The following is a 23,163-nucleotide window of genomic DNA, read 5'->3' on the forward strand; positions in this document are numbered from 1 at the left end:
CCACACTGTCACAGAAAGCCTTATCAGAATCTCTTCTTCTTCATACACTCTTGTGTCTGTTACTTGGTTATTGCCTTTGGTACTCCAGTGATGTGAACCACAGTCGCCAGGGGATGGAGGACACTAGTGACCCATCTTGCTCTGTGGCCTCAGTCCACAGCTGGAGGGTAAGGGAAGAGGCCAAATGAAGGTCAAGAAGGAAAGATGGAGTTTGAAGAGAAGACCTGAGTTAAGGGTGTCTTCTCAAGTCTTGATGACTGAAATGTAGCTCCAGTACCTGAAGTCCTGCTTGTTCTCAAGGCTGACCGCGGGGCTGGGTGCACTCAGTGAAGGAACCGTATACACTTAGTATTTCCTTGCTTGCTCACACTTGCCCTCCTCTGATACACCCTCTGCAAGACTGATCTTCCCCTGAAACAACTTTCCACCTGCTACTGTCATCTCAGGAACATTTGCTTCCCCTTCCTAGTGTCCCCCTAGAATGCCATTGCAGCCAATTCATAATATGATAATCATGCTGCTTACCATATTCTCAGCAACTTCTGAGAAATTTTATTCACTTTATTCCATAGTCTTCACCCATCAATAATCTTCCTTAACTTCCTAGCTGCAGGTTAACCCATTCGGAATCATTTCTTTTGCTTTCTCTTCTTTGGCAAATCCTTTCTATCTTTTAAGGTCTTTTTCTTGTCTCTCTACCATCTTGCCTTCCTGAACTTCTTTTTTTTTCGTTTAAGTAACCTTTCAATCTCCTTCCGCAATTTCCTCATAAACATTGAGAGTTTATTCCTCACACGTTAGACAGCGGTTTATGAATGGCCAGGCATAATGGACTCAGAATGAGTTGGCACCCCCGAGGTACCTGTCTTGCTGGGGAGCCACAGGTGAAGGGCTGTCTGCTGGACACATGTTTGCATGGAGTCAGGCTGAGTGGCCTCAGGGTGTTTGCTCTGCACTTGTGTGTGTTTCTCCCTAGTTGGTTTCCTTGTCCAGCCACCTGTGGCCTCCCTCCATCCAGCCCAGGGAATCCTTCTCATCACAGGGGTAGGATGTTTGTCTCATTTTCCATCACATCCTTTCCCCAAAGTTTGGTTGTGAGTTGTTCCCATTCCAAAGACCTTTCCTCTTTGAAGAGAAAAGAGAAAATCTTGTCTCTCCTTTTCTCTCACTTCACTTCTGCTCTATTATCTCCTCCGTCCAGAATGGCCCACTGACTCACATGGGTGTAGATCCAAAGATGGCAAGAAATGCCAGCAATTCTGAGATAATAATACGGATGGATCAGGAAAACTTGAAAACCTTTATCCCGCCACATTAAAAAAAATTGCACTTCCAGTGTATTCAGAGTCTCAGTGTAGAAACACAAATGATAGAGAAATTGAATTACACTCAAGTTTTTCTTTCCTCCTTTCCTGATTTATTCTAATCCTCCAAGTTAACATGATGAACTCTTTGTTGTGTAAAGTTTCAGACATTTTCTACCCATGCACACTTTTCTTCTTTTCACATTAGAGTGTGAACTAGGTCACTTTCAACATGCTGTGATTCTGTGATTCACTGTCTCCCACCGAGTCATCCACGGATAATGTCATCTGTTTCACGGAGAAATATTTCCAATAGCTAATAGCCAATGTCTGTGGAGTGCTTACTCTGTGTCGGTTTCTTGTAACTACTTTACAGATCATTTGTACAGCGTACCCATGGACCAGGTACAATTATGACCCCCAAGTGACAGATAAGTGCAGATAAGTACAAATAAATACAGAGGCCAAGTGACTTGCCCAAGACACTGGAGCAAATCAAAATCCATGCCTCTGTAATCATTTTGCTCTATTGCCTCTGTCTGGGAGGCTTGATGATTTGGCAACTAAAACCTTAAATATCATGTTCCATTTTTATATCTGTGACACAAGCGTGGGGCTGTGATACAGGGTAACTAACCTGACTACTTTTGAAAACCCTTATGCACCTGGATGAAAGTAAGCCAGGGACTGCAAGCCATAGATTTAAGGTTTCCTACCAACTTTTAAAAATAGCTTCTTGAATGCAATTTATGTAGTGTCAAGTCTAGGATGTAGTCCAAATAGTAACAGAAAAATGGAGATATGTAGGAAAATACTTAAAGTTGACAAGTATTGGGAGTGTAGTATTTTTGGGGCCAGCGTGTAGACCACAGGAAAACTTGCTGTTTCCATCCCAAAGGGAAGAGCCCTACGTTGCAACTGCCAAGGTCCCTGGGACAGCAAGTGTGCTCACTGCTTAGTAAAGAAGCATCCTCAGTTTGATAGAATCATATGGGAGCCTTACATTTGGTTAGCAGTTCTACATTCTTGATGTAATAATATTTTCAGGGTGTGGGAGGGTATCAAGCTCTGAAAATACCCTTGGAGAGATCTGCTTATTAAGTTTGGCTTTTTCAGTCTCCCTACTACTTCTTTACTAAACACCAGGCGGTTTCCTTCACTTTTCAGAACCATATTGTTTTTCCCTTCTCTAATGAACTTTGAAATACTTTTGGATGAGCTATTAAGATTGGGAAAAAATAAACATCTCTTTAAAATAAGGAAGATAATAACAATGACAAGTAGAAAAAGCTCTAAAACAGAGAATATCCTCCATTCTAGCCACTGACTGGGAGTGGAAGGTTCGTGCTCGCTGTCCAGGACGTAGAAATAAAAGCTGAGGAGGCGCTGAGGCATCTCCTGGATCTCTATGAGCCTCCATCATTTCTGCTGAGTAGGGTTGACAGATAAAATATAGACTGTTTAGTTAAATATGAATGTTTGAAAAACAACGAGTACATTTTGAAGATAAGTATGCCCCAAATAGTTCATAGGATCTACTTATACTAAAAATAATGACTTATTATTCATGTGAAGTTCAAGTTTAACTGGGTATCCTGTATTTTTATGTCCTAAATCTGACAGCCCTACTGATGATCCACAATGGAGGCAGTTGAGGAGTGGTACATGCTGGCTCTCGGACAGTCAGAAATGGCTTCAGCAGATCCAGGTACAGTATGAAATTCTTTTTGGATGTAGCTCAGAAGCCATGGCCAGCCCTTGACTGCAAGTACTGCCTCGGGTTTCCCTGAGGTGGAGTAAACCTTCCTCTTAATGGCCTTTTGGTAAGTCTGGAAGACCATATCCAAGGGGAGCCCCAAAGTCAGTTTCATCCTCACAACCATGTTTCCAATTCCTGGAATTGGCTGCATGTGACTCACAAGAGCTGAGGAGGTTTGTGGAAGTTGGGAGTGTCATAGCTTGAACCCTTTGTAGGTAAAGTTTTGCTGTTGTGAGAGTTTTAACAGGAGCAATGTGAAAGACTCCAAGTCCCCAGGTAGATAGAAATAATCCTGTTCTACCTGTGTGTATGTGACAAGTCTCTAATAGTTCAGAGAGCAAGTATCTGGTCTTAGAAAGACTGATCCAAGCTTGGATGTTTCTGGTGACAAGGCAAGGTCCTGAGTTTCAAGTTCACCTTTTATGGTTGAGGAGACAATAAGGTGGTCAGAAGGGAAATCATGGAGGAGACCTTGGCTTCATCCATCGTGCAGGCTTGTATATGTGGTTCTATGTAGATTGTGTTTCAAAGGTGGAGCTTGTTTACAACTATGAACATTCTCCGATGTGCTTTTTGGACCTTCATTCCCAGAGCGAGAGCAGTGCCGAGGCTCTAGAAATGCCATGGATATTCTGAGCTGTCAGTGGCATTTCCCCGGTACTGTTCCCTTGGTGCCGCTCCTTGAAATGTCCAAAGGGATTATCATGTGTCTTGTGGCGGGTCCTAGCATTGTGAAAGGAAGCTGCTGCACCTGGCTCAGAGGATTTCGGATGTGGTGGGAGGAGGAGTAGTACTACGACTATAAATTGTATCACAGCATATCGATTCCATCTTGAGAGTGGGGTTGGGGGGTTATGAAGGGGGGCTTTTATTGTACTTTTATACATTGTACCCTTGAAACTAATTCAATTTTTAAAAATTAATTAATTTATTTGGGGCTGCATTGGGTCTTTGTTGCTGCTAGCGGGTGTTCTCTAGTTGCAGTGAGCGGGGGCTCCTCTTGGCTGTGGTGCACGGGCTTCTCATTGCAGTGGCTTCTCTTGTTGCGGAGCATGGGCTCTAGGCACGCAGGCTTCCGTAGTTGTGGCACGTGGGCTCGGTTGATGTGGCACACGGGCTCTAGTGCGCAGGCTCAGTAGTTGTGGCACGTGGGCTTAGTTACTCCGTGGCACGTGGGATCTTCCCAGACCAGGGCTCGAACCCATGACCCCTGCATTCGCAGGCATATTCTTAACCACTGCTCCACCAGGGAAGCCCGATAATTCAGTTTTTTATAAAGAGAAGATTCCTAATATTATTCCAAAATTTAAAAATTTGTAGTTGGATAACACTATGAAAAATTAACTGATATATTCTTTTATTATTTCTCTTTGCTCCCTGGATTTTTTTCCCCATCCAGTCAGCTAGGCACTGTGAGTTCACTGCATTAGGAAGGTAAAGACTCAGCAGAAATGAGGGAGAAAAACAGAAAAGTCTCAGCTTTGGAATGTTCACAACGGAGGCCACAGTAGAACAGGTGAGAATTCTGTGAACCAAAAATAAATGTCGTCTCAAATGCAAAAAAGTATTCTCTGCACTGGGAGGCAGGAGAGGGAGGGAGGGAAGGACTGAAGGAGAGAGATCAGTGTGGCCAGGGACATGGAGACTGTGCTTAAGGACGATATGCCCAGGAAGAGAATCAGAATCTGGAGAAGATTCAGCCTGCACGTGATCATTGCCTCCAGTCAGCACCCTCATCTCAGACGTTGGGAAATTCAGAGAGAGAGTGGGAGTACGTCAGGAGGGCCACGCGCATAGTCTGTGTGGCAGGGGTTGTGGCCGTTCCCTATTTGTGAGGAGTCCCCAGCAATTTGCAGGCCTCTTCTGGAAAATGCTGGCGGACGTCTCTAGTGCTTATGTGAAAGCTTGTTCACAAACCTTGAAAGATACAGATGTAGATGACAGATAGATGCATAGATAGAAAAATGTCATTAAATAAAAGCTCCAGGAAAGGTTTGGAAAATGGCCTTTATTGCATAGGACGCTTCTATTGTCATATGATGTTAGACTGAGTGCCGGTCCCTTCATCCTCCTTCAGACCACGGCATTCTGTCTGCTACTCTCCCGAGGGTCCTTTCTTCTCCCTGGAAGGGATAAAACAAATGAGGTAGAACAGGAAGAGACAAGAAGCACTCCAAGCTCTGCTGGTCAGGGTTACCCTCCAGCATTGCCTTAATGCTCAGAGCCACACACACCACAGTGAGCTTGGCTCCAGATCAACTACCACGCAACGAAGGTTCTGGAACATTTCCATATCTCGGGGGACCTCATTTCCACGTGACTCTCTTTCATATTCCCCTTTGTCACAGAAGGCTAGGTCCAGTGGTCCGGGTGAGATCTCAGCTCAGGCCCAAGGCTCTCAGACCTCAAAGTTCTGGTCCTGCAAGGGCCCCTGTCCTCTCTTGAGACCACTCCTGGCTCTCTCTGCCGAGAAGGAGCTGCTGGCAGTACGTCCTCTAAGAGTTGAGGTCCATCGTGCAGACCCTGAGAAAACTCCTAGGAAAAGGCTCCACCTTCTTGTTTACGTCAACAGAGGTCAATGCCTTTGTTAGTGCTGGGTGTGTCCCATTTGATGCAACTGCAGAGCCATTAGGTAAACCAGCACATGTGTGCGGCCCCTTCCCTTAGACTCCTCTGGGCCCTCGTGACATAGGCTCAGAAGACTGCCAGCCTCAATCCTTACCTCTTCCAAGGGACGGCCACACCGTCTTCCAGGATCTTCTGTCCCATGAATCTCAGTTGCTGTTTGGAACTCAAAGGAGAGAAAAGACCCTGCCTGCGGGGTCTCTTTGGGCTGGGGCCTTCCCCCGTGGGCTGCTCTCCCTCATTCTCCTTTTCTTCTTGCTTCTCTACCTCCTTCTCCTCCTCCTCCTCCTCCTCCTCCTCCTCCTCGTTCTCCTCCTCCTCCTCCTCGTCCTCTTCCTCAGGGGTGCTCTCGGATTCCACATTGCCCATCCGCTGGGCCATGGTGAGATGAAAGGCACGGCAGCTGAAGCCCTGCAGGACGCCGCCCTTCACGTGCTGCTGGAGGATCTCCAAGGTGGGGAAGACCCGGCAGCAGGCCATGCACCTGAAGCCGGTCTCCATGGTCAGCATCCAGTCCGCTGTCTTGGCGCTGGGTCTCTCCTCGACGGCAGGTGGCCCTGATGGGCTGCCTGGCTCTGCCCTTTCCTCATACTCTTTCTCCTCCCCAGTGGGCTCACTGTCAGACAGGAGGCTTTCGGTGGACACATCAGAAGAGGGGTCAGTGGCTACTGCGCACACATCCTCAGGAAGGGTCACTTCTTCTATCCTCAGCTGCTTTTCAGGCAACTCCAAGGGTTTCTTTGTCTTCCAGGAGACAGCGACACCCTTGTTCACTCGTACCTGCATGTAGTATATTTTCATGCCCCTTTCCTCTTTGTCTGGGTGCAGATAGTTCTTACAGGGTGAAGAGGGTGAGGAGGAGACACAGTGTGATGGGGAAGCGGTCTCTCCTTCTTCCTGATCCTGGGCTAGGGGTGGTCTAGGCTGGGCAGTGTCTCGATGAAATCTCCGGATTCCTGAAAAAGGAAATTAAAATCATAATAACATGCATGGGCCATGCCGGAAGCTGAGGGAGCAGGTGTGGTAGACGAGAGAGGGACATTGGCACGACATAGCAATGTCGTGAGCTTGGTGTCCGTTGGCCGTAGGACGGAGTGGTGTATGTGGTGTCATCTGTGGGCTTTTCATGTGCGTGGGGGTGTATACTGGAGCGGTGTCTGTATACAGGGGTGTGGAGTATGGTGGTGAGGGCTGTAGTATGTGAGGGATGCGGCTGGATGCGTGTACGATGAGGAGTGTGAGTTTGGGAATATCGGTGGTGCATTCCTTGTGGAATGGGGCTGTGGTGCAGGAGAGTACTGTGGAGCACGTGCTTGGGGTTGATGTGCACTGAGAAGGGCTGTGCCTGGAGGGCGCGTGTATGTGTGAGCTGTGTGCACCTGAGCTGGATGGTCCTGCTCTCAGGCTGGAGGTGTATGATGCAGAACTCTGTCCTTCTCTGGAAGCAAAGGCAAAGACAAAGCCTACATTTTCCTCTGAAGATGCTTAATCTGGTCCCTCTTCCCTCCACCTCAAGCCCAGACCTTTCCGGCCCCTGCTCCTTGACTTCCCCACCATGGTAGTAGCAGTATTCACACACACACCCCCAGACTCAGCTGGCATCCACGCCCTAGGAACAGCTCAGCCATCCTGCCCAGGCTCCTCCACAGAGCCCTCATCACCTCTGATGACCCTGGATTTCCTCTCAGCCTCCCTGGGATCTGTGTGCCTCCTGCTTCACAGCCAAGCACCCCGTCACCTGAGGAGCCCCACGCCCTTACCAGCGTAGCTGAGCTTGCGCAGAGTAGAAGTACAGAAGAAGTATTTAGAGGCAGAGGAGACCTCCACTGCCCCTGGGCTGCAGCCTTGGGCCACCACAGTGGATCCAAGCCGACGGGGATCCTCTTGTGACTTCGAGATTCCTGAGGGAGGAATGAAAGGCTCAGGGTGGGTTCATCAGTCCTCTGTCCACAAATATTTACTGAGTGTGTGACACGTGTCAGGTGCAGTGAATACACACAGTTGAGAGTGTGGTTCCCAGTGGATCCTCCAGGATTTAATTCCAATCAATACTTATTCTCTCACTGTCTAGTTGGTAATGTAGGCCTCGGTGGTGACTGTGAGTGTGTGGGAAGAGTGAGTGATGTGTATCAGTTAAGTCTGTGGTAAGTGTGGGGTTGGCATGGGGAGCACAGTGCAGACGTGTCTATCTGTGTCTGTGGCCTTTGTGTGCATGGTTTCTGTTCACAAGTCAGGAATTCTGGGACATGTAACGTTTCCTCATTACATGGTGTGGCTTGTATTTATGGTGTGTGTTCATTCATTCATTCACCAAGATTCAGTAAGCAGCTACTCCTGTGTATCCGGCACTCTTCCATTGTTGTAGTCTTTGGTAACGCTGCACATTCTAGTAGGGGAAGACACACACTAAACAAAACTACAATAAATATATAATACATCAGCTGGTGGTAAGTATATAAGGGTTGCCAGACTTAGCGAACAAGAATACAAGGCACCCAGTTAAATTTCAGTTTCAGATAAACCCAGAATAATCTTTTAGTGTAAGTATTCCCATGCAGTATTTGGCCTGACTTAGTTTTAGTGTAAGTATAGCCCATACAATATGTGGGACATACGGATACTGAAAAATTTCTTGTTCTTTATCTAGAATTCAAATTGAACTGGATAGCCCATATTTTCTCTGGCAATCCTGACATGGGTTACTGAGACTGTGGTTTACTGTGGTTTGTACAAAGCGGGTCTGGCATTACTCAAGAATGTGTTATAAGTGTGGTGTGTATGACACGTGACTGGTTCTTATAGAGGTATTTAGAGATGGCTGAAGTTAGTTGTGTTTGTGCAAGAGTTGAGGAGATACATGTATATAGTGTGTGTGTGTGTGTGTGTGTGTCCTATATATATAGTGTGTGTGTCTATATACATATCTCATCTCCAGCGTTTGGTGTTGGAGGAGAGGATTGTGATACAGGTGGGTTGTATGAGAACGTAGTTAGGAGGGATGCGTGTATATACCTCCATGTGCTGTGTGTGGTTTACTAAGGAAGTTATATGTGGGGTGTGTGATATTTTTGCTGCATCAGAGTGTACATGGTTGTATGAGTTACTGTCTCATAAAACACCCCTAACAAGAATTCTGTATACACTCTTACGTACACCGAGTGTCAGCCAGGTCCAGGCAGGGTGACAAGAACTTTACCACGCAGACTTTATATCTGGTAAGCACTCTACCCCCATTCATCTCGCTCTTCTCTGCACTACCACACACACACACACACTCACACACACACACACAGGAACATAGCGCAAAATATTCTGAATGGTCAGGGGCAGTCATTGCCTTCCCCAGCCTGTCCCAGCCACTGCCTGGAAATCTGCCTGCTGTCTAGAGCTCCATTCCCAGGGCCCATCCTACAGTCTCCAGGGCCCTGGGCCTGGTAGGAGCTACTGGGCTCTAATCTGGGGCAGAGGCCTCTAGCTGGAGCTCTGGGGTGACCACCCCTCTCCCAGGGCAAGCTACTCGCCTACATTCAATGCACGCAGGCACCACGTGGCCCGTGGCTCTCAGAGCTCCCCGCAGGACCCTGAGGCCATTTCTCACCCCCGCTCACGCGGTCTCAGTTTCTGGAAAACCCTTCCCTTCCCTTGATCTCCTTTGGGAAATTCTTCCTGTTGAAGGAATAAAACCTCCTTGCTTTCAATATGACACCATCCCTAGACAAACAATCTTCTTTCAAAGTGCATTCCACTTGTCAAGATATTTTTCAACAGGGCCTTCAACTCATGGGGCTTCTCTTTCCACTTTGGTAAAAGAGGCCAAGCAACTCATGGGTCTCTCTCAGCATCCTTGCATCCTTCACATCCCCCACCTCATGACCCCTAGGAAAGATCCAAGAGCATAAGAGAGAAATCGGGGACTGAGAAAAGCTGCACCTCTAGGTCTGTGCAAGCAGGATGCAGCCTGCTGTGAGTCCGACAAAGCTCCAGGCCCGGCTGCCCCAGGAGAGAGTCCTCAGACCAGCGGAGCTGACCTCCCATCTCCCAGGGGGCATCTGGCCGTTCTGTGCCGTCTCACACCACAGGGACCCTCCGGATAGATACGGCAGCATCAGTGAGACAAGGTCTCTCGCTCCCTGCTTCACAGGTGACACGTTCTCAGTCCCCCGCTTCCTAGAGAAGCTTCAGTTTGGCAGAAACCCATGTGCCCCAGACAAGTTGCCCCCCACATACCTCCTCCGTTCTCGGCAGTTTCCTGGGACTCTTCATTTTCCAGATGTTTCCTCTTTTGTCGCCGTTCCATCGTACCAACTAGAAGTCTCCCTTTGAAGATGCCTCAAGAGATGTCCAACTCCTCCTCTTCCCTACAGGTTGGCCCTTCTTGGCTCTTGGGCAATCCGTTGAAATGATTCAATACAAACAAAAATAGTCAAGTCTCCTAAATGGCTGAAAAACTTGTACCACTTGGTGAACCAGCAGTAGTGCCTAGTGCTCACCAGGGCTGTTATGTTTGCAAGGTTGCCAGGCTCACAGTGGAATTCTGTGACCTCAGTGATGACATCAGAGCATTCGGTGGACCTAGGTTGAGCACAGTGTCTGCAATAGCACAGGCCCCATTTTCAAGAACAATTCCTTTTTCCCAGCCGAAGCTTTCCCGTGAAAGGGAAAGGTTCCTACCATATCTATTATAAATTGTATCATACCATGTCTATTATACAATTCACATTTTGATTGGAGATCTTTTAATGTCTTTTCTAGAGAGATTTAATATGAATGTTTTAAATGGTCTCCAGTTTCCCTGTGGATTATTGACATTTTAAACTCTGCACTTCAATTTTCCCTCAATACGTGTAATTTTGTCACGGCTATTTCTGTACTTAAAGATGAGGAACTATATAATTGATTTCTTCATTTTTTCCCCATCTCTTTCCAAGGTACTGCATTTGATTGTGTCTTGCGACTGAGTGAAAAATGCTAGTCCTTGAGTCAGGACATTGGGCCCTTTAGCAAGTAACTCAACCTATCTGGGCTTCAGCTTCTGTATGTGCGATCAAGAGGCTTGGACTAGCTGACTTTTCAAATGCTGTGTTTCTTTGATTCACTCTCACTTACTGATCTGCTCCTTAAGAAGAGGGTCTGTTCTCATAAAGTAACAACAGTCTTTTCCTAACCTTGGGTTGGGCAGAGTTTAACTGTTCGTACTCAGTTCGTTAGTTATATTGCCTTCTACGTATGCTTAGCTCTAAATAATTTATACGGCTCTTGTGACAATTTTTAGATCTTCTTTTTTTCTTATTTTCTTTTATAGTTTCTAATTTGTTATCGCCAGTGTAGAGGAGCCTGATTGACTTTTAAAATTTATTGATCTTGTATGTGTGTGCCTTGTTGAACCGTCTTATTAGTTCCTGCTAGTTTATCTGTGGGTTCTTTTGGGTCTCCTAGATAAATGAGCATATTAAATGTAAATAATGTGTTCTTTGGATAAAGTTTATTTTCTTGCATCTCTATATATAGAAGCAATATGTTGAATTGATTTAAATATTTAAACACTTACATACCTGTTATCACAATCTAACATTGTTTATCTTATTTTCTTTCAATCAATATTATGTTTTCAAGATTTATCCACGTGAATCCATAGAGATCTAGGTCTTTGATTTTTGACTGTTTGATATTATGTGATCACATGCATATAGCATCATTTATTTTCCATTCAAGCATTATTGGACAATTGGATTGTTTCCCTCCCTTCTCTAGAACAAACAACATTTCCCAGAATATCCCTGAAGATGACTGAGAGTCGAGAAGGGCCAGGCTGCCCGAAGGATTGCTACTTGCTTTTAGCCACCTTCCAACAGGCCGTCTCCAGCCAGCAATTTGAAGCACAGCTGAAATGAGAACTGCCCCAAATGTGAAAATCTTAGGAGCTTCCTAGAAGGTGGGAGGTTAATGATAGGCATCCTGCTGGGATCCCAGGGGAGTCTGAGCTGGCCTGAAGCTCATCTTCCTCCTCCAGCTCTCAAGAGAAATGTGGAGGAAAGAAGACTTCAAAAACTGTGAGCAGGCAGAGGGAGAGATATTGGGGGCCGAAGCTGTAACTGAGGTCTTGGAGTGGGCTGTGAGCACGCAGAGCCTCTCGAGAGCCAGGCTCTGCCTTCTGAGGACTTCTCCCCTAAGGCTGCTCATAATTCACGTGATACCAGCCATATAGAGCCGACTTGGCCCACACTGTCACAGAAAGCCTTATCAGAATCTCTTCTTCTTCATACACTCTTGTGTCTGTTACTTGGTTATTGCCTTTGGTACTCCAGTGATGTGAACCACAGTCGCCAGGGGATGGAGGACACTAGTGACCCATCTTGCTCTGTGGCCTCAGTCCACAGCTGGAGGGTAAGGGAAGAGGCCAAATGAAGGTCAAGAAGGAAAGATGGAGTTTGAAGAGAAGACCTGAGTTAAGGGTGTCTTCTCAAGTCTTGATGACTGAAATGTAGCTCCAGTACCTGAAGTCCTGCTTGTTCTCAAGGCTGACCGCGGGGCTGGGTGCACTCAGTGAAGGAACCGTATACACTTAGTATTTCCTTGCTTGCTCACACTTGCCCTCCTCTGATACACCCTCTGCAAGACTGATCTTCCCCTGAAACAACTTTCCACCTGCTACTGTCATCTCAGGAACATTTGCTTCCCCTTCCTAGTGTCCCCCTAGAATGCCATTGCAGCCAATTCATAATTTGATAATCATGCTGCTTACCATATTCTCAGCAACTTCTGAGAAATTTTATTCACTTTATTCCATAGTCTTCACCCATCAATAATCTTCCTTAACTTCCTAGCTGCAGGTTAACCCATTCGGAATCATTTCTTTTGCTTTCTCTTCTTTGGCAAATCCTTTCTATCTTTTAAGGTCTTTTTCTTGTCTCTCTACCATCTTGCCTTCCTGAACTTCTTTTTTTTTCGTTTAAGTAACCTTTCAATCTCCTTCCGCAATTTCCTCATAAACATTGAGAGTTTATTCCTCACACGTTAGACAGCGGTTTATGAATGGCCAGGCATAATGGACTCAGAATGAGTTGGCACCCCCGAGGTACCTGTCTTGCTGGGGAGCCACAGGTGAAGGGCTGTCTGCTGGACACATGTTTGCATGGAGTCAGGCTGAGTGGCCTCAGGGTGTTTGCTCTGCACTTGTGTGTGTTTCTCCCTAGTTGGTTTCCTTGTCCAGCCACCTGTGACCTCCCTCCATCCAGCCCAGGGAATCCTTCTCATCACAGGGGTAGGATGTTTGTCTCATTTTCCATCACATCCTTTCCCCAAAGTTTGGTTGTGAGTTGTTCCCATTCCAAAGACCTTTCCTCTTTGAAGAGAAAAGAGAAAATCTTGTCTCTCCTTTTCTCTCACTTCACTTCTGCTCTATTATCTCCTCCGTCCAGAATGGCCCACTGACTCACATGGGTGTAGATCCAAAGATGGCAAGAAATGCCAGCAATTCTGAGATAATAATACGGATGGATCAGGAAAACTTGAAAACCTTTATCCCGCCACATTAAAAAAAATTGCACTTCCAGTGTATTCAGAGTCTCAGTGTAGAAACACAAATGATAGAGAAATTGAATTACACTCAAGTTTTTCTTTCCTCCTTTCCTGATTTATTCTAATCCTCCAAGTTAACATGATGAACTCTTTGTTGTGTAAAGTTTCAGACATTTTCTACCCATGCACACTTTTCTTCTTTTCACATTAGAGTGTGAACTAGGTCACTTTCAACATGCTGTGATTCTGTGATTCACTGTCTCCCACCGAGTCATCCACGGATAATGTCATCTGTTTCACGGAGAAATATTTCCAATAGCTAATAGCCAATGTCTGTGGAGTGCTTACTCTGTGTCGGTTTCTTGTAACTACTTTACAGATCATTTGTACAGCGTACCCATGGACCAGGTACAATTATGACCCCCAAGTGACAGATAAGTGCAGATAAGTACAAATAAATACAGAGGCCAAGTGACTTGCCCAAGACACTGGAGCAAATCAAAATCCATGCCTCTGTAATCATTTTGCTCTATTGCCTCTGTCTGGGAGGCTTGATGATTTGGCAACTAAAACCTTAAATATCATGTTCCATTTTTATATCTGTGACACAAGCGTGGGGCTGTGATACAGGGTAACTAACCTGACTACTTTTGAAAACCCTTATGCACCTGGATGAAAGTAAGCCAGGGACTGCAAGCCATAGATTTAAGGTTTCCTACCAACTTTTATAAATAGCTTCTTGAATGCAATTTATGTAGTGTCAAGTCTAGGATGTAGTCCAAATAGTAACAGAAAAATGGAGATATGTAGGAAAATACTTAAAGTTGACAAGTATTGGGAGTGTAGTATTTTTGGGGCCAGCGTGTAGACCACAGGAAAACTTGCTGTTTCCATCCCAAAGGGAAGAGCCCTACGTTGCAACTGCCAAGGTCCCTGGGACAGCAAGTGTGCTCACTGCTTAGTAAAGAAGCATCCTCAGTTTGATAGAATCATATGGGAGCCTTACATTTGGTTAGCAGTTCTACATTCTTGATGTAATAATATTTTCAGGGTGTGGGAGGGTATCAAGCTCTGAAAATACCCTTGGAGAGATCTGCTTATTAAGTTTGGCTTTTTCAGTCTCCCTACTACTTCTTTACTAAACACCAGGCGGTTTCCTTCACTTTTCAGAACCATATTGTTTTTCCCTTCTCTAATGAACTTTGAAATACTTTTGGATGAGCTATTGAGATTGGGAAAAAATAAACATCTCTTTAAAATAAGGAAGATAATAACAATGACAAGTAGAAAAAGCTCTAAAACAGAGAATATCCTCCATTCTAGCCACTGACTGGGAGTGGAAGGTTCGTGCTCGCTGTCCAGGACGTAGAAATAAAAGCTGAGGAGGCGCTGAGGCGTCTCCTGGATCTCTATGAGCCTCCATCATTTCTGCTGAGTAGGGTTGACAGATAAAATATAGACTGTTTAGTTAAATATGAATGTTTGAAAAACAACGAGTACATTTTGAAGATAAGTATGCCCCAAATAGTTCATAGGATCTACTTACACTAAAAATAATGACTTATTATTCATGTGAAGTTCAAGTTTAACTGGGTATCCTGTATTTTTATGTCCTATATCTGACAGCCCTACTGATGATCCACAATGGAGGCAGTTGAGGAGTGGTACATGATGGCTCTCGGACAGTCAGAAATGGCTTCAGCAGATCCAGGTACAGTATGAAATTCTTTTTGGATGTAGCTCAGAAGCCATGGCCAGCCCTTGACTGCAAGTACTGCCTCGGGTTTCCCTGAGGTGGGGTAAACCTTCCTCTTAATGGCCTTTTGGTAAGTCTGGAAGACCATATCCAAGGGGAGCCCCAAAGTCAGTTTCATCCTCACAACCATGTTTCCAATTCCTGGAATTGGCTGCATGTGACTCACAAGAGCTGAGGAGGTTTGTGGAAGTTGGGAGTGTCATAGCTTGAACCCTTTGTAGGTAAAGTTTTGCTGTTGTGAGAGTTTTAACAGGAGCAATGTGAAAGACTCCAAGTCCCCAGGTAGATAGAAATAATCCTGTTCTACCTGTGTGTATGTGACAAGTCTCTAATAGTTCAGAGAGCAAGTATCTGGTCTTAGAAAGACTGATCCAAGCTTGGATGTTTCTGGTGACAAGGCAAGGTCCTGAGTTTCAAGTTCACCTTTTATGGTTGAGGAGACAATAAGGTGGTCAGAAGGGAAATCATGGAGGAGACCTTGGCTTCATCCATCGTGCAGGCTTGTATATGTGGTTCTATGTAGATTGTGTTTCAAAGGTGGAGCTTGTTTACAACTATGAACATTCTCCGATGTGCTTTTTGGACCTTCATTCCCAGAGCGAGAGCAGTGCCGAGGCTCTAGAAATGCCATGGATATTCTGAGCTGTCAGTGGCATTTCCCCGGTACTGTTCCCTTGGTGCCGCTCCTTGAAATGTCCAAAGGGATTATCATGTGTCTTGTGGCGGGTCCTAGCATTGTGAAAGGAAGCTGCTGCACCTGGCTCAGAGGATTTCGGATGTGGTGGGAGGAGGAGTAGTACTACGACTATAAATTGTATCACAGCATATCGATTCCATCTTGAGAGTGGGGTTGGGGGGTTATGAAGGGGGGCTTTTATTGTACTTTTATACATTGTACCCTTGAAACTAATTCAATTTTTAAAAATTAATTAATTTATTTGGGGCTGCATTGGGTCTTTGTTGCTGCTAGCGGGTGTTCTCTAGTTGCAGTGAGCGGGGGTTCTTCTTGGCTGTGGTGCACGGGCTTCTCATTGCAGTGGCTTCTCTTGTTGCGGAGCATGGTCTCTAGGCACGCAGGCTTCCGTAGTTGTGGCACGTGGGCTCGGTTGATGTGGCACACGGGCTCTAGAGCGCAGGCTCAGTAGTTGTGGCACGCGGGCTTAGTTACTCCATGGCACGTGGGATCTTCCCAGACCAGGGCTCGAACCCATGACCCCTGCATTCGCAGGCATATTCTTAACCACTGCTCCACCAGGGAAGCCCGATAATTCAGTTTTTTATAAAGAGAAGATTCCTAATATTATTCCAAAATTTAAAAATATGTAGTTGGATAACACTATGAAAAATTAACTGATATATTCTTTTATTATTTCTCTTTGCTCCCTGGATTTTTTTCCCCATCCAGTCAGCTAGGCACTGTGAGTTCACTGCATTAGGAAGGTAAAGACTCAGCAGAAATGAGGGAGAAAAACAGAAAAGTCTCAGCTTTGGAATGTTCACAACGGAGGCCACAGTAGAACAGGTTAGAATTCTGTGAACCAAAAATAAATGTCGTTTCAAATGCAAAAAAGTATTCTCTGCACTGGGAGGCAGGAGAGGGAGGGAGGGAAGGACTGAAGGAGAGAGATCAGTGTGGCCAGGGACATGGAGACTGTGCTTAAGGACGATATGCCCAGGAAGAGAATCAGAATCTGGAGAAGATTCAGCCTGCACGTGATCATTGCCTCCAGTCAGCACCCTCATCTCAGACGTTGGGAAATTCAGAGAGAGAGTGGGAGTACGTCAGGAGGGCCACGCGCATAGTCTGTGTGGCAGGGGTTGTGGCCGTTCCCTATTTGTGAGGAGTCCCCAGCAATTTGCAGGCCTCTTCTGGAAAATGCTGGCGGACGTCTCTAGTGCTTATGTGAAAGCTTGTTCACAAACCTTGAAAGATACAGATGTAGATGACAGATAGATGCATAGATAGAAAAATGTCATTAAATAAAAGCTCCAGGAAAGGTTTGGAAAATGCCCTTTATTGCATAGGACGCTTCTATTGTCATATGATGTTAGACTGAGTGCCGGTCCCTTCATCCTCCTTCAGACCACGGCATTCTGTCTGCTACTCTCCCGAGGGTCCTTTCTTCTCCCTGGAAGGGATAAAACAAATGAGGTAGAACAGGAAGAGACAAGAAGCACTCCAAGCTCTGCTGGTCAGGGTTACCCTCCAGCATTGCCTTAATGCTCAGAGCCACACACACCACAGTGAGCTTGGCTCCAGATCAACTACCACGCAACGAAGGTTCTGGAACATTTCCATATCTCGGGGGACCTCATTTCCACGTGACTCTCTTTCATATTCCCCTTTGTCACAGAAGGCTAGGTCCAGTGGTCCGGGTGAGATCTCGGCTCAGGCCCAAGGCTCTCAGACCTCAAAGTTCTGGTCCTGCAAGGGCCCCTGTCCTCTCTTGAGACCACTCCTGGCTCTCTCTGCCGAGAAGGAGCTGCTGGCAGTACGTCCTCTAAGAGTTGAGGTCCATCGTGCAGACCCTGAGAAAACTCCTAGGAAAAGGCTCCACCTTCTTGTTTACGTCAACAGAGGTCAATGCCTTTCTTAGTGCTGGGTGTGTCCCATTTGATGCAACTGCAGAGCCATTAGGTAAACCAGCACATGTGTGCGGCCCCTTCCCTTAGACTCCTCTGGGCCCTCGTGACATAGGCTCAGAAGACTGCCAGCCTCAAGCCTTACCTCTTCCAAGGGACGGCCACACCGTCTTCCAGGATCTTCTGTCCCATGAATCTCAGTTGCTGTTTGGAACTCAAAGGAGAGAAAAGACCCTGCCTGCGGGGTCTCTTTGGGCTGGGGCCTTCCCCCGTGGGCTGCTCTCCCTCATTCTCCTTTTCTTCTTGCTTCTCTACCTCCTTCTCCTCCTCCTCCTCCTCCTCCTCCTCCTCCTCCTCCTCCTCGTTCTCCTCCTCCTCCTCCTCGTCCTCTTCCTCAGGGGTGCTCTCGGATTCCACATTGCCCATCCGCTGGGCCATGGTGAGATGAAAGGCACGGCAGCTGAAGCCCTGCAGGACGCCGCCCTTCACGTGCTGCTGGAGGATCTCCAAGGTGGGGAAGACCCGGCAGCAGGCCATGCACCTGAAGCCGGTCTCCATGGTCAGCATCCAGTCCGCTGTCTTGGCGCTGGGTCTCTCCTCGACGGCAGGTGGCCCTGATGGGCTGCCTGGCTCTGCCCTTTCCTCATACTCTTTCTCCTCCCCAGTGGGCTCACTGTCAGACAGGAGGCTTTCGGTGGACACATCAGAAGAGGGGTCAGTGGCTACTGCACACACATCCTCAGGAAGGGTCTCTTCTTCTATCCTCAGCTGCTTTTCAGGCAACTCCAAGGGTTTCTTTGTCTTCCAGGAGACAGCGACACCCTTGTTCACTTGTACCTGCATGTAGTGTATTTTCATGCCCCTTTCCTCTTTGTCTGGGTGCAGATAGTTCTTACAGGGTGAAGAGGGTGAGGAGGAGACACAGTGTGATGGGGAAGCGGTCTCTCCTTCTTCCTGATCCTGGGCTAGGGGTGGTCTAGGCTGGGCAGTGTCTCGATGAAATCTCCGGATTCCTGAAAAAGGAAATTAAAATCATAATAACATGCATGGGCCATGCCGGAAGCTGAGGGAGCAGGTGTGGTAGACGAGAGAGGGACATTGGCACGACATAGCAATGTCGTGAGCTTGGTGTCCATTGGCCGTAGGATGGAGTGGTGTATGTGGTGTCATCTGTGGGCTTTTCATGTGCGTGGGGGGGTATACTGGAGCGGTGTCTGTATACAGGGGTGTGGAGTATGGTGGTGAGGGCTGTAGTATGTGAGGGATGCGGCTGGATGCGTGTACGATGAGGAGTGTGAGTTTGGGAATATCGGTGGTGCATTCCTTGTGGAATGGGGCTGTGGTGCAGGAGAGTACTGTGGAGCACGTGCTTGGGGTTGATGTGCACTGAGAAGGGCTGTGCCTGGAGGGCGCGTGTATGTGTGAGCTGTGTGCACCTGAGCTGGATGGTCCTGCTCTCAGGCTGGAGGTGTATGATGCAGAACTCTGTCCTTCTCTGGAAGCAAAGGCAAAGACAAAGCCTACATTTTCCTCTGAAGATGCTTAATCTGGTCCCTCTTCCCTCCACCTCAAGCCCAGACCTTTCCGGCCCCTGCTCCTTGACTTCCCCACCATGGTAGTAGCAGTATTCACACACACACCCCCAGACTCAGCTGGCATCCACGCCCTCGGAACAGCTCAGCCATCCTGCCCAGGCTCCTCCACAGAGCCCTCATCACCTCTGATGACCCTGGATTTCCTCTCAGCCTCCCTGGGATCTGTGTGCCTCCTGCTTCACAGCCAAGCACCCCGTCACCTGAGGAGCCCCACGCCCTTACCAGCGTAGCTGAGCTTGCGCAGAGTAGAAGTACAGAAGAAGTATTTAGAGGCAGAGGAGACCTCCACTGCCCCTGGGCTGCAGCCTTGGGCCACCACAGTGGATCCAAGCCGAGGGGGATCCTCTTGTGACTTCGAGATTCCTGAGGGAGGAATGAAAGGCTCAGGGTGGGTTCATCAGTCCTCTGTCCACAAATATTTACTGAGTGTGTGACACGTGTCAGGTGCAGTGAATACACACAGCTGAGAGTGTGGTTCCCAGTGGATCCTCCAGGATTTAATTCCAATCAATACTTATTCTCTCACTGTCTAGTTGGTAATGTAGGCCTCGGTGGTGACTGTGAGTGTGTGGGAAGAGTGAGTGATGTGTATCAGTTAAGTCTGTGGTAAGTGTGGGGTTGGCATGGGGAGCACAGTGCAGACGTGTCTATCTGTGTCTGTGGCCTTTGTGTGCATGGTTTCTGTTCACAAGTCAGGAATTCTGGGACATGTAACGTTTCCTCATTACATGGTGTGGCTTGTATTTATGGTGTGTGTTCATTCATTCATTCACCAAGATTCAGTAAGCAGCTACTCCTGTGTATCCGGCACTCTTCCATTGTTGTAGTCTTTGGTAACGCTGCACATTCTAGTAGGGGAAGACACACACTAAACAAAACTACAATAAATATATAATACATCAGCTGGTGGCAAGTATATAAGGGTTGCCAGACTTAGCGAACAAGAATACAAGGCACCCAGTTAAATTTCAGTTTCAGATAAACCCAGAATAATCTTTTAGTGTAAGTATTCCCATGCAGTATTTGGCCTGACTTAGTTTTAGTGTAAGTATAGCCCATACAATATGTGGGACATACGGATACTGAAAAATTACTTGTTCTTTATCTAGAATTCAAATTGAACTGGATAGCCCATATTTTCTCTGGCAATCCTGACATGGGTTACTGAGACTGTGGTTTACTGTGGTTTGTACAAAGCGGGTCTGGCATTACTCAAGAATGTGTTATAAGTGTGGTGTGTATGACACGTGACTGGTTCTTATAGAGGTATTTAGAGATGGCTGAAGTTAGTTGTGTTTGTGCAAGAGTTGAGGAGATACATGTATATAGTGTGTGTGTGTGTGTGTGTGTGTGTCCTATATATATAGTGTGTGTGTCTATATACATATCTCATCTCCAGCGTTTGGTGTTGGAGGAGAGGATTGTGATACAGGTGGGTTGTATGAGAACGTAGTATAGGAGGGATGCGTGTATATACCTCCATGTGCTGTGTGTGGTTTACTAAGGAAGTTATATGTGGGGTGTGTGATATTTTTGCTGCATCAGAGTGTACATGGGTGTATGAGTTACTGTCTCATAAAACACCCCTAACAAGAATTCTGTATACACTCTTACGTACACCGAGTGTCAGCCAGGTCCAGGCAGGGTGACAAGAACTTTACCACGCAGACTTTATATCTGGTAAGCACTCTACCCCCATTCATCTCGCTCTTCTCTGCACTACCACACACACACACACACACACACACACACACACACACACACTCACACACACACACACAGGAACATACGGCAAAATATTCTGAATGGTCAGGGGCAGTCATTGCCTTCCCCAGCCTGTCCCAGCCACTGCCTGGAAATCTGCCTGCTGTCTAGAGCTCCATTCCCAGGGCCCATCCTACAGTCTCCAGGGCCCTGGGCCTGGTAGGAGCTACTGGGCTCTAATCTGGGGCAGAGGCCTCTAGCTGGAGCTCTGGGGTGACCACCCCTCTCCCAGGGCAAGCTACTCGCCTACATTTAATGCACGCAGGCACCACGTAGCCCGTGGCTCTCAGAGCTCCCCGCAGGACCCTGAGGCCATTTCTCACCCCCGCTCATGCGGTCTCAGTTTCTGGAAAACCCTTCCCTTCCCTTGATCTCCTTTGGGAAATTCTTCCTGTTGAAGGAATAAAACCTCCTTGCTTTCAATATGACACCATCCCTAGACAAACAATCTTCTTTCAAAGTGCATTCCACTTGTCAAGATATTTTTCAACAGGGCCTTCAACTCATGGGGCTTCTCTTTCCACTTTGGTAAAAGAGGCCAAGCAACTCATGGGTCTCTCTCAGCATCCTTGCATCCTTCACATCCCCCACCTCATGACCCCTAGGAAAGATCGAAGAGCATAAGAGAGAAATCGGGGACTGAGGAAAGCTGCACCTCTAGGTCTGTGCAAGCAGGATGCAGCCTGCTGTGAGTCCGACAAAGCTCCAGGCCCGGCTGCCCCAGGAGAGAGTCCTCAGACCAGCGGAGCTGACCTCCCATCTCCCAGGGGGCATCTGGCCGTTCTGTGCCGTCTCACACCACAGGGACCCTCCGGATAGATACGGCAGCATCAGTGAGACAAGGTCTCTCGCTCCCTGCTTCACAGGTGACACGTTCCCAGTTCCCCGCTTCCTAGAGAAGCTTCAGTTTGGCAGAAACCCATGTGCCCCAGACAAGTTGCCCCCCACATACCTCCTCCGTTCTCGGCAGTTTCCTGGGACTCTTCATTTTCCAGATGTTTCCTCTTTTGTCGCCGTTCCATCGTACCAACTAGAAGTCTCCCTTAGAAGATGCCTCAAGAGATGTCCAACTCCTCCTCTTCCCTACAGGTTGGCCCTTCTTGGCTCTTGGGCAATCCGTTGAAATGATTCAATACAAACAAAAATAGTCAAGTCTCCTAAATGGCTGAAAAAGTTGTACCACTTGGTGAACCAGCAGTAGTGCCTAGTGCTCACCAGGGCTGTTATGTTTGCAAGGTTGCCAGGCTCACAGTGGAATTCTGTGACCTCAGTGATGACATCAGAGCATTCGGTGGACCTAGGTTGAGCACAGTGTCTGCAATAGCACAGGCCCCATTTTCAAGAACAATTCCTTTTTCCCAGCCGAAGCTTTCCCGTGAAAGGGAAAGGTTCCTACCATATCTATTATAAATTGTATCATACCATGTCTATTATAAAATTCACATTTTGATTGGAGATCTTTTAATGTCTTTTCTAGAGAGATTTAATATGAATGTTTTAAATGGTCTCCAGTTTCCCTGTGGATTATCGACATTTTAAACTCTGCACTTCAATTTTCCCTCAATACGTGTAATTTTGTCACGGCTATTTCTGTACTTAAAGATGAGGAACTATATAATTGATTTCTTCATTTTTTCCCCATCTCTTTCCAAGGTACTGCATTTGATTGTGTCTTGCGACTGAGTGAAAAATGCTAGTCCTTGAGTCAGGACATTGGGCCCTTTAGCAAGTAACTCAACCTATCTGGGCTTCAGCTTCTGTATGTGCGATCAAGAGGCTTGGACTAGCTGACTTTTCAAATGCTGTGTTTCTTTGATTCACTCTCACTTACTGATCTGCTCCTTAAGAAGAGGGTCTGTTCTCATAAAGTAACAACAGTCTCTTCCTAACCTTGGGTTGGGCGGAGTTTAACTGTTCGTACTCAGTTCGTTAGTTATATTGCCTTCTACGTATGCTTAGCTCTAAATAATTTATACGGCTCTTGTGACAATTTTTAGATCTTCTTTTTTTCTTATTTCTTTTATAGTTTCTAATTTGTTATCGCCAGTGTAGAGGAGCCTGATTGACTTTTAAAATTTATTGATCTTGTATGTGTGTGCCTTGTTGAACCGTCTTATTAGTTCCTGCTAGTTTATCTGTGGGTTCTTTTGGGTCTCCTAGATAAATGAGCATATTAAATGTAAATAATGTGTTCTTTGGATAAAGTTTATTTTCTTGCATCTCTATATATAGAAGCAATATGTTGAATTGATTTAAATA

Source organism: Mesoplodon mirus, assembly GCF_964341445.2.
Source record: "Mesoplodon mirus genome assembly, contig: SUPER_14_unloc_1, whole genome shotgun sequence".
In the NCBI taxonomy this organism is placed as follows: domain Eukaryota; kingdom Metazoa; phylum Chordata; class Mammalia; order Artiodactyla; family Ziphiidae; genus Mesoplodon; species Mesoplodon mirus.